This window comes from Siphateles boraxobius, unplaced genomic scaffold (assembly GCF_051911475.1).
Source record: "Siphateles boraxobius isolate OS27281-9 unplaced genomic scaffold, OSU_SipBor_1 26, whole genome shotgun sequence".
NCBI lineage: Eukaryota > Metazoa > Chordata > Actinopteri > Cypriniformes > Leuciscidae > Siphateles > Siphateles boraxobius.
This window is the reverse complement of record NW_027508876.1, coordinates 25,898,693-25,911,695: the sequence shown is the minus strand read 5'-3', so window position 1 is coordinate 25,911,695 and position 13,003 is coordinate 25,898,693. Positions and strand designations below refer to the sequence as shown.

Here is a 13,003-nt window from a genome sequence, read left to right as displayed (position 1 = left end):
CCTTTTTTAATTTTTTTATTTCGTAATATTCGAATTTTCTGAGATTTTGAATTTGGGGTTTTCATAAACTGTAAGCCATTATCATCAAAATTATAACTTTTGCACAATATTCAAATTTTTCGAGTTTCACCTGCTAATAATAGGGATTATGAAGGTCAAAGAAAGATTAGGTATGGAAGCTTGTTTCCACCATCAAATAATAATTAAAAAAGCTAATTGCGGCGTATTATCTCAGAATTCTGACATTATAACATGTAGGGCTGCACAATATATCGAAATATCGCAAATGTATATCGCGATATGCATATCGCAACAGCTTGCAATAACTGGGGTCATGAACCAAAGACAGAGAAAATCACTAGCTGCTCTCGGCTGAATAACTTTTGTAGCTTTAATAAGAATCGGTATATATTTAATTCATACAGTGAAAACTAAGCAGTGTTTTATTTTTACATTTGATTATTCACGTTCTGTTGTTAAATAAACCTAATGTAGGATAACCTGAAACCCTAAACCACGTCATTTACACTGATGTTAAAATAACACTTCTAATGTTACAGTAAAACACTGATGTTCACTTTCAGAAGCTGTGGGGACGTTTTCTTGTCACAAAAAAGAATGTGGAACACGTACGTAGGTTATATCATTTAAAATATATTTTAAAGATAATTTAAGTTTATTTTACACACTTTAAGCATTATCGTATTGCATATCGAATATCGCATTATTTAATGAGTTATCGCATATCGCATTTTTCTTCAATATCGTACAGCCCTAATAACATGCAATTGTAACAGGAAAAAAGTCAGAGTTGTAAGTTAAAAAGTTGCAATTACCTTTTTTATTTTTTATTCAGTAGCTGAAACAAGCTTCCATACCTAATGCAGCCGTATTGGTCTAAAAATATAAAAAAGAGCTATAAAAAATGTAACAAGTAGCCTAATTCAAGTTGTATCATAAGCTATAAATTAATGGTCTAATTTAAAGTGTAACGGTTTTCTTTTAGTATACAACAGAAATTGTTGCTGTTTAGTAATCTGTTTTTTTTTTTACAGTGATACTAATAATTATTGTAGTATGTAAAATTTCAATCTAAGAATACTTTTATGTAATATATATTTTATAAGGCAAACCAGTGAGAATTCAGCATGACAGTTTAATAGATTTGGCTTTATTTGTTTTAAATAAGTAAATAAATGGTGTGTTTATTTCTTCTGAAAGTAAAATGTCTATTTGTAGTGTTTTTTTTATTTTATTTTTGCTTGCCCTAAATAGAAAAAGGTGTTAGAGTGAATGAAGTGTGATTTAAAAAACATTCATTTTTTTTTCATTCATACAGACATTTTGGGAACAGCTCGGTCAACAAGTATTAAAAATCATAAATAGTTAAATAGCACTCAACATTTCCTACCATCTCTCAATGATCTGTAATTTTAATGAAATTCACTAACGCAGATAAATTAGATCTGATCTCAATAGCACCTTAAATAAATACATGTCTTAAACTATATCTATAATAAACTATGTTTAAATCCTACTGTAAATTGTACTGTAAATATACTGCAGTGAGTGTGTTATTGTGCCGATTCACTTCCTCCCCATCAGCACCTGCTGTGTGTATCAGCGTGAAACAGAGTGACTGAGGTTTTTGTACGACTCTTTATCACTGTGTGTACACATACTTGTTGTCAATCTTGTGTGTGGTCATACAGTAATATTGTCCTTCATCTTCTTTCTGGACTCCACTGATGGTCAGATTGAAGTCAGTGTGAGCGCCACTGCCGCTGAATCTAGATTGGACGTTTGTGTGACGTTCACGTATGTTATAAATGAGGAGTTTGGGAGCATGTCCAGGTTTGTGCTGGTACCAGAACACACAATTCCTCCAGAGACTACAGTCAGCAACAGGTAAGTTGGTTTTGCAGTTTATTTTGACCGTTTCATCACGTTGAGTTGGCTGGACTTGAGGAGTTTGAGTAACTGTCACTTGTCCAGTTGAGCCTGTAAAAGACATGGTTAGAAATCTCTTCAGAGATAATATATAAAACATTCTTTATTTGACCTACCTTGAATTCCAGTGGTCAATATGCAGATGGAAATGATGAGAAACATAGTTGTTGTCTGCTGTACTGTCATTAAGAGTACATTAAACAATAAACTGACACGGTTATAAAGACAAGTAAAGCACTGAGACTAGTTCTGTCAATGCAAATTATCTTGTTAGGGTAAATACTTGGCTTACATTGGGTGGTATATAGGATGCATTTCCATGTGGATGAAGAAAAAAGTAAATTTCACATGAAGAGGGACTGAAAGAAACTGTGTGAAGTTGGCCCACCACCCAATGCAAAACGTTGGAAAAATATTCTCAATCGTTTGCGCCATGAAAAAATTGTTTGTGCTGCTTTGGTTTTTAAGATATTAAAAAACATATCAGGATCTACCTGATCTAAATCTTTTGTTGGTGTTAGTTACCTATTACTGAATTGACTTTGTTCAGTTTAGATTTAGTCGGTGCACATTAATAAACATTGGTGTGTCAGTTTAAACTAATTTGTTATGTAATCAAGTTGATTTAGTCCTATTAAATATTTTTGATTTGAGTAAAACAAGTTAATTTAGATGTTACCACATGAAGCACATTTTTAGGTTATCTGGCAAAAAAAAAAAAAAAAAAAAAAAATTACAGTATAGGTTCCTGAAAAAATGAATGTTTAATTCTAATGAAAGGCTATCAAAGTATTTTAATACTGATGATATTTTAAATAAAAGCCATTGTTTTCATGTAATATAAAAATGTATGAGAACAAAAAAATGTATTAAACTTATTTAATTAATTGATCACAATTATTTATGTTATTAAGTTACAATATTAAGTTACAGATGAGAATCTGTTGAAACATTTACCATGTATTGAACTTAATGTTAAAACTAAACCATATATACTAAATATAAGAGTCATTCTGCAATTTAGGGTACATTTCTTGTCCATTGATGATTAATAAATACATTTTTTAAATGTTCTTCAGAAATATATTATTTTTAAGACTTTAAGGGTACGCATATTAAAATCTCTCAGAAATATTTTGAGCACCCTATGTTTCAGTTAGCTTGAAATTGATGTTTCTTAATTAGTTTCTTAAATTAGAAACTAGTATTAGTAAATTAGTATTAGGTGAATGGGTCTTCTTGAGTAAAAAAATAATTAATACATATATGTTAAAATCAAAATGATCTATTGTCCATGTATTTATAACATCTAAATACTTTAGAATTTTTTTTTTCATTGAAATTTAATTTAAGAATAACTTAACTATATTGCTGAACAAACAATCCCTGCAAATAAAAAAGATTGATCACAACACCATTCAAGGAGCATCATACTGAATTTTTTTTTTACACGTCTTTTTTTTCTTCAATATTTGTCATTATTGTGGTGTCATATTAAGTGACCATCAACTATATCGGGTGCATTGTTATGGTTTGCAATATTTCATGATTTCAATTCTCATGTGTTCACTGATGATAATATATATATATTTTTGCCATCGATCATTTTGATCATAATTTAACTTTCTGTGTCAAAGGAGAGTAAATGTGTGTGTGCAATAGTTAACAATAAGAATAGCTTAATAGTTAATAATTAACTTAATAGTTAATAGTTAACTTAATAGTGCTATGAACTATTTTTTACATTTCAAATAATCTGTAAATAATAATAAATTATTAATACTTACTATTATTATTATAATATATGTTTTACATTTTAATTATGCTTCTTCTCATATCCTTCAGGTTATATTTATTATATTTTATATCCACACAGATTGGAGGTTTGCAAAACAAATTGACAAAATTATATTTAAGGCAGATTTATCATGAAAAAAAATCTTTCTGTCCTTAGTGTCCTTGTTGAAAATATCACATGCAAAATGTATGATTCTTAAATTTTTTTTAAAACAATCACTTGTACTATCAAAATGGTGTTTAATGATTAAGCTTGGCAGCTAGCAGATATATATATATATAAACCAATAGTCATTTTAATGATAAAGCATATTGCTTTTGTACTTTTTCTGTTGATGTGAAATGTACCCCGAATTATAGAATTGCCCTATACTAAAATGCATTTTTGTTTTCTGCATTTCTCCTCCGTATGTGTGTACATAACCTTTCAAAGGTGACTGAGGGCTGAAGATACCATCCTCAAACTCCTCAAATAATGCTGGGAGACGGGAGAGTTGTGTGTCTGCTGAGTAAAGGCCAGGTCATGCCAATGACGATAAAAATAAAGATAACTATATAAGCGTCTACCAGCGTACAACACTGTTCTGTTTATTCTAAACACACACTGCAGTTTTGTCGTCTGTCGTTTTACATGTGTTCTGAAAGTGACTCCAACAATATTGTTTCTCTGTGCTGTTATTGTGCTAGTTGTGGTGTGAACTCTGCTATTCTTTTATATTTTAGAACTTAATCTTTATAGTTATTGTCCTTAGTGTGAACGGGCCTTTACACACGATGAGATCCCATGAAGCCAGGCAATCCGGATGTTTCCCTGCTCTCTCCTGGGAATGAAGCCATATCTGAGTCCCCTATGACAGGTAGGATTTGCATGCCTCATTTATTTATGAATCTAAAAGCGAGCTCCCTTTGGGGCAGTCAGTGAACATCTGGCACCGGTGCTGTTCTATTCTGAGGAAAACATCATCCCTCACTCCACCCTGCGCATGCAAATATGACTTTCACTTCTGAATTTTATACTAACAGGTTTATTTTTTTAAATGCAATGGACTGAAACTGGCAGTTGTGATGGTTTTATTTATTTATTTACTTTTAGTAGAGACTTGAGTTGTTTTTATCAGAATTTTAATGGAGCAAGTTGTCACAATATACTGTATACTGGCAGTCAAATGTTTGAAATAATTAAGATTTTTTAAAATGATCAGTTTTTAAGGGGCGGATCCTTTAAGGTTTGTCAGTAAATGGCCACTGTTGTGATTGGCTAACTTCATTGCATAGGTAACAGTATCAACCATATGTATATGTAGATGCCACATTCGACCTCTCCAGGCTTATCGGCTCTCCCGTCATCACTGAACGGTCAGCTTGTCGTCACTCACTTTTGTGGTTGTGAAACTGAGATTTAAATTCACCAAGAAATGGGAAAACCTTTTCACATGTGAGAATGTGTTGTGTTTTAGATGGTAACATTTAATGATGTGTTAGCTGATGCCTTTGTCTTGTTGTATTGTATTAGTTTAGCTAAATCTATTGTAGATTTATTACGGTTGCAGACGCTCAGTCAACTTGCTCTCAAATGTTCTTGGACAGGCTTTGACCGTTCCAATATGGTGGACGACTACTTACATATAGCGGCCCATAGAAACAACCACTAATGAGGCATTTTTGTATATATATTATTATGCCATCTCTCGCTATTGTATTAATGCACACTCGCTATTGTATTAATGCACACTTGTATTAATGCACACTCGCTATTGCATGTGAGTAAGTGTTTTGAAAACATCATGTAAAACTTCTATTAACAGACAAAGCATTAAGAAATCATTTTCTTACAGTTTGTGGTGCAGATGGTGCCACAAATGAATACTAGGAATATACTATAATTTATCATTAATGTTATTTAATGATATTATAGATTACACTTTGTTGATCACACTGACTTTAAGGAAAACACCTGTTTTGCAGAACGTGCCTGCTGTGTTCTTGCATTTACACAGCTTTGACCAGCAGATGTCGCTAGCCTGCCACTCCCTTCTGTTCTCCATCATAGTAATACAAGAGAGTTTCTTATTCTTATGAGAAAAGGTCATAATTACGAGAAACTTTCTCATTATGATTTACAGAATCATATTTTTTACTCAAGTGGGCAGTCACCCGAAGTTCACACAAGAATGTCTCCTCTTGATTGACACGTCTCATTTGAATTTGATTTATCATTTGAACAGCTGTTTTGGTTTGTTATTTGGTCAATTCAAGTATTTGATTTTTAATTTTAATTTTGTTAGGAAAAAACTTCCATACAGTGTAGTATAATATAAGAGTAGTATAGTAGTATAATACGAGTAGTTAAGAACTACTACTATAGAACTATCCATCACTTTACTTTTTCAAGTGAAAATTAATTAAATTATCCACTAACGTTCTGCCACTAGATGGCTGTACAATACAGAATATCACAGCTTCCGTCTCCATGGAAACCACACAGTTTTACATCATTCTGTGATGGAAATCTTTTTCTTCACTTATGTTGTCATCTTATTTGTGGTCTTAATGGGTGTATTTGTTTTCGGGATTTTAGTCTTTTGTCTCTTTTGTTTGCTTTTTTTGTGTGTCACTTAATTAGTATGTAATCAGACAGACCCAAAACTGCACCCACTTTTCATCTTAACTCTACGTAAGAATCCTGCCACCTTTCAAGCAATATTGAAACCAAAATTTCAAAGGAAAAAATTTCAATACATTTCACAGAAAGATTTCCGCCTGACTGCTCTCCCAGTTGTTCCAGTTCTAATTTTTATTGTTTTCTAACTTCTCTTATTACTGTATCAATAAAGGTGGCCTCAGTAAACTCCCAAGAGTGTTGTAGATATCTTAAAATGTTAAGGTTTAGTATTTATGTAATTTGATGTCAATCTATCTACACACACACACACACACACACACACACACACACACACACACACACACACACACACACACACACACACACACACACACACACACACACACACACACACACACACACACACACACACTCCCTATATTTTTACTCTTTGTTTTGTTTCCTGTATTTTAAACATTATAGGCTAACTGAGCAGAGAGTTGTGAAGAATATCCAGCGTAAGAAATTCTGCATCTGGAGAGCTGCTCCATCACACCTTCATTATGGTACCAATTTTGTTTTATTTCCTTGGAATATTAACAGTTAATTATTTTATATTGTAATTTCAACAGAAGTACAAGAGGAAAATCAGAGTCTGTATAAGCAAAATTGACTTTGACAAAGAGAGACCTTGGAGTTGTAAAGGTTGAGAGCCACTGATCTAGCGCAATCTAAACTGCCACAGCTTCAGGCTACATTAGCCAGTGTGTAATAATTTAATTTTTCCAAGAGAGATAGCCTTTGGGCTGAACTTCATTTCAATATTCATTTTACAGGTACAATAAGATTAGTTAAAGTTTGTCACTGGATGTTCTCTTCTAGTTACAAGCTAATTTTCAATCTCCTTTCAGGCAACAGTGATGAACTGTGATAGCAACAATTGCTTTTCCTTCCTTTCCTATTTAACATTTTTTTCCCATACATGTCATTTCAAAAATTACATTGTCATGCATAATTTTGTATGTTTAAATCAGAGCTGCTTCTCTGGAGCTTTGAATAGGCAACTTCAGCTAGAATGCTGTCTTTTTTTATTTGTTCTGTTTCTTCTAATGGCACATACCAAAATAGCTGGAAGACAAACAATTTTATTCTTGCAAATGAAAAAAAGGAAAAGAAAATGAAATTCCACCTGTTTATTATGTTCTCAAACTAATTTAAGAAGCTTCCTGGAGACAAAACAGCAGAACTGTGTAGATTTGAAAGCCTTAAATGTTCCCAGAGAGCAAAATCAATAAACACATCTGAAAGCATTTACCTTAGACCTTATCCGTAATGTCTGAAACAAACATCCAAATAATGTGCACCATTCTGCATTAATGTCAGCTTTAGCTGTGGCTGAATCTGCCATTGCAATGTCTCACTGAAATGGTTTTAAAATGCCAGTGCAGGCATTAAGGCACTTCAGTTCGTGCAGAAGAGCTGCTTTACTGTCATCAGAATCCTGAGAGAGCAGTTTGAGAGGTGGAGATAAGACAGGATACTGTACACAGTCCACAGAAAACCTCACTCCTCACATCTGCTTTATGGCAAGTGTAAATCCTGACTGACTGCTGCACACTTCCATTATTCATTTTCAAAGTGTTATATTAGTCATATGAAGATTTCATTCTAGATGTTTGTCTGACATAACCCTAATAATATCATTTTAATATAAAGATTAGGGTTGGGTATCATTTGGGTTTTATCCGATACCAGTTACTACTCGGTATTTTTTAAACGGCTCCGGTGCTTAAATGGTTCTTGAAACGGTACTTAGGAAAACGAAACCGCACACACTTTGTCAAAAATAATACCCTTTTATTTACAGGGCCAAACTGGACACAATATTAACTTAAATCTTTAAACAATATAAATACAAGTAGCATATGGTAATAATAAATCAACCAATATAAAATAAAAATTCACATTTACATAATATCAAATAAAACAATATTGTATCAAACAATGTAATAATACTCTAGATTAATAGAGATTACTACCAGGGTAATCTAATCTCGACATGGCTCCAGGTTCCCATGTTTTGTCTGCTTGAACCAGTCATGTAAATTATCTGGTCATTATACTAGTAATGGCAGCGCTTAGCTTGGCGAGTTTGGTATTTCGTTGCCACTGCGTTTTAGCTACGCAGCGTTGAGTGAACCTATGAAAGAGAACGTATCTGGTTACTGATGTAACCTATGTTCACTGAATGGGGAACGAGACGTTGCGTTCGCTACCAAGATCCTCGTAGCTCGTCAAATTTCAGGAATTCCACTCCACGCAGCCCGTTATCAGCTGTCAATCAAGCTGTCAATCAAAGTTAACCACGCCCTTATTTGTCATACATTTTATATCTAAATACGATCTAAACTGACGAGTTAAACGACTATATTAACGATCTAAAAAATTCACCCCCCTCACAGTTGTCAGGCACTCGGAACCTATCGAAAAATACAATAAAAGTCCATGGGACCAACCTGTAAAAACATCAATTTATGCTGTCAAAACAGACATTTTAACATGGGGTCTATGGACATTTGCTCCCTTTTGGGACATGCCCCTAGCGGATTTTCGATGTATTGCAGTTTTTTGCACTTCCGGGGAGGCGAGCTCATTTTTCAGGTTAGAATGTTGCTGCTTGTTTTCAGTAGAGAAATCTGAGGAGCAGATGATGCGCGCGCTAATATAATATGACGACGTAAGAGCGTCGAGGTGGCGCCCGCGCCATCAGCCAATGGATTGGCGTGATTCTGATTGGCTTCAGACAATCGGCACAGAGAGGGCGTTCTGACACGAAATTTTACACGTGAAATGCAGCCAAACCTTGGAGCATTTTGTCTTCGGCATCTTAATTAATCCCCTCGCTATCAGCAAACGTTCTGGGAGTCTCCCGCATATTGATAACGGCTCCCTGATGCCCGCAAATTAGTTAAAATCTCCCGGAATCTAGAGCGAGCGAGCAAGAGCGCGCATGTGAGACAGAACAGACTGTGCTCCAAACAGTATAGTGCGCGCACGGCGGAGAGGGAGAGAGCGAGAGACCTTGCGTGTGTGCGCCTCATGACACAGAGAGTCAGGCACCGAAATCAGGCACCAACATTTTCGTCTTATTCGGTCTGGTTACTACCGTTTACGTCGGAACCGGTTCCCTATTGGCACCGCGTTTCGGTACTCAACCGTAATAAAGATATCTAAGATTTCTAATATGTTTGGTACACGGTTCTCTGGAATACTTGATTTTGATTGATCAATTGCGCCACGCCATACAGTGGTGTAAAATATATAATTAGAGGTGCAGTTAGCGATTTCTGTTGATATTTGAAATCACCAAAACAAACGCGCCCCTACCCATAAGGATCACACCCCTATCTTGATAGCCCCGCCCCCAAATTCGCCAACACGCTATGCAGCAACACAGGCACCTCCCCCCTAATGAGTGGACACGCCCCTTACTGCTGATTGGCTACAAGTGTTTGGGTGCTCGGTCTGATCCACTTTCAACAGCGTTTCTCAGAAATCGCTTACTGTACCTTTTAAACTGTTGTGATACTATTATGACACTATTAATCACACCGCAGACTCGCTCTTTCTCATTTTATGCAAGTGCAACTGGTGCCATCTTGCACCTTAGTTACGAATTATAGTGAAAATTACCTCAGAGAACCTCAGTATTAATATTACTTGTATATCCTTCGTCTTGTTGTCGATATTTTTCCATATTTGTAATGCACTGTTTTTTTCTAAGCAGAATCTTTAAGATAATATAGCCTACAGGTAAAAAGAATTTATTTGGTGAGTAGTGGTGTAATAGGCAAAATAATGTACAGTCAGCAGTGGCCATTCACACCGAATGCGTTTTTGCACTAAAAAATTCAAGACGCAGGGTAGAGGACTGAAACAAACCCTGTAAGGTCTGGAGACGTGTTTTGGAGTCTCCAGACCCCCTGTAGTCTGTAGTTTTTTTCCTGTAAGAAAAATATTCATGCCTTAAGATAGCTTGAATGTAACTACACTCTTGCTTCATTTAGTATACGTGGACCATGAATATGCAAATTAGCCCCACCTCCATTCACTCACATGAGCTCAGAGTACCTGATCCACTCGGTCAACTTTACTGCAGTAAACGCTGCACGATGGCAAGTGGAAATACTGTTTTAATTCAGCCATATATATTTTGAACCAGAAACGGATTCAGAAGAAGTCGATGTATCAGAATGGTAATGCGTTTTATGTATCACTCTCTCTACAACATCATGCACATTGGTTATTAATATGATTAGCCTTTAGCTTGGCTATTTTACCAAACAGCTAATAATGTGTTGCTAATGTTACACAAACCATGTTCCCGTTCGCCATCTCAGGCATATAAGGGCATATAGTTCATTATAATATTGTAATATACATCATATACACAATTCACCCGCTAGCTACATTGCTAAATGTTGCTGATTTTTCATATCAACAGAAAAATATAGTGGAAAACAATGTAATACCAGATAAGTGAAATGTAAAAAAGCGTTCTTTGTGCAATGTGAACGGCCCCTCAGACTGTCTATCTAATAATAACCTATTTTTTCCCCCTCATTGTATATCCTTATGTTTCACTCAAAAGTCTGATAGCGTTATTGAAGTAAAACGACTTGCGAATGACTTGGGAGGAGAGGGTTGAACCACTATTAGTGAGACTTGTACCTACAGCTCTTGGAAAATTGCCATTTTAAACATTTTATTCCGGAGCTCAAAAACTGAAGCCACCAATTTATTGACTATAGAGAGCTTTTTGATTTTCAGGGAAGACAGGTCAACTGTGAAATAGACTTGCTGATAAAATCCTCTCCTTTACAAATATCACACCAGGTCATTGTAGAATTTGTTTAACATAAACCTGAATAAATAGTCTGTTTATATGGCAAAATGTCAGATCAGATAATTGAAAATTGTCTTGGATATTACTGTCTCAATCTCAAACTCTTTTTTTATTACTAACCAGAAGATGGCAAAGGTGAGCTGCCAGGCATGTGTATGAGCATATGTGCATGCCTCCTCTGTTTAATTAGTGATCACTTGAATTTCTTAACAGTCTTAACATCATAACTAAAAACACCTGTTCTGCCTGGAGAAGTTTGAATCAAAGCCCTAAGCTTATTATAATTTATAGTGTAACTCGTCCCGCACTAATTGTGCTACAGACATGAATGATACCTCAAATTGTGTGGTTTGTTGAGAAGAGGTGTGTTGTGTTGTTACACACCAGAAAACCAGAAAACATTAGTGACATCATAGCAACAACCGTATAGAAATATCCCTGGTAGAGCTGCATATTTCTGGGTAAATTGAGAATCACAGAGATTGTGAATCTCCCACGATTTTGAACAGACATTTTAAACACTAAGATGTAGACCTAATTTTACGAAATGTATATAATGTACAAAATGTAATCCAGACAAAATTTTAATTGCTTCAGTCTATTTAAAGGGGTGGTAAAAACGCATTTTTTCGAAGGCTTGATTGTGTTTGTGGCGTGTACTATAACATGTGTTCATGCTTCGTTTTTTAAAAATTTCATTATTGTTCATATATTTTACCTTTATTCTACACTGCTCCTTGTAAAAACGGTCTGATGGTTTCCTGGTTCTATGAAGCCAGTCCCTCAAAACTACGCAATGGGATCAGATTGGTTAGCTGGCCCAGTGTGTTGTGATTCGCTAAACGTCTAGTGCACGTTTTCCGGAAACGTCACGCCCCGTACCTTTACCGGAACTTTGTGTTTTGGTGTATTATAAACAATGGTGTCAATAAAACCAATCGGACCCGGGGAAACGTTAGTAAAGATGATCGAGCAGAACCTGTTCAAGAACGGCTGTTAAACGACCTTTCAGAAAGGTTTGTTTTTTGTTCTTCTCTCATTACTTTTTAGATACGCTGTTATTAAATTGTACTAATTCTCAGCCCCTTTAAAAAATTTTAATTAAATTTTAATTATTTTTTTTAAATCAGTTGAGTGAACGATTCAATGAATCATTAATGAAGACTTAACTTGTTTCATTATTTGAATGATTCAATGAAAAATAAATGTAAGTAACTTGTTGCCACCTACTGGTGTAACAATGTAATTGACGATTATTATTTGAAGCGTCAAGTTACTTTCAAAAGTTGATTGCTCTATTTTGATTGCTTCCGTAGACATCCGTGTTTATATCCGAACTATAAAATTTTAACCAATTCCTTCTGTGATAATTTGAATATTTGTAACAGAAATAACGACACTGTCTGGTTGAAAATACTGTTTGTGAAGCTGTTTCAAACATGCATAACAACTGCTTTGTCTTGGTCAGCGGCAGCGCCAACAAAGATCTGAATGTTCTGGTGTAATTTTGTCAAAGGTTTAATAGACACAGGCGAATCGTTGTCATTTAGGAATGAAATTGTGTGTTTGAATCGAGATTGCAATCTTTTAATGATTAATCGTGCAGATCTTCACCCTGGCAATCACATACAACACCTTAGCATCATGGTGGTGACTTTTGCATAGACAAGACTCTGTTGATGATTACAGGTGTGTATAAGACCTAGTAAGAAATATATGTGTAACGACTCAAGACTCACACTAATGAT

General features: G+C 34.9%; 1 long non-coding RNA gene across 3 annotated transcripts; it reads left to right on the top strand.

Moving 5' to 3' along the window:
- The first annotated feature begins 1,469 nt into the window (after positions 1–1,469).
- Positions 1,470–7,693, top strand: LOC143752139 (uncharacterized). 3 transcript variants are annotated; one of them, XR_013207338.1, is made up of 4 exons: positions 1,470–1,635; positions 1,757–1,937; positions 4,198–4,604; positions 6,833–7,693. It is a non-coding gene; the product is annotated as an uncharacterized LOC143752139 (long non-coding RNA). The 3 variants fall into 3 exon arrangements; XR_013207337.1 differs by lacking the exon at positions 1,470–1,635 and having other exon boundaries at positions 1,642–1,908; positions 4,181–4,604; XR_013207336.1 differs by lacking the exon at positions 1,470–1,635 and having other exon boundaries at positions 1,642–1,937.
- The last annotated feature ends 5,310 nt before the right edge of the window (positions 7,694–13,003 follow it).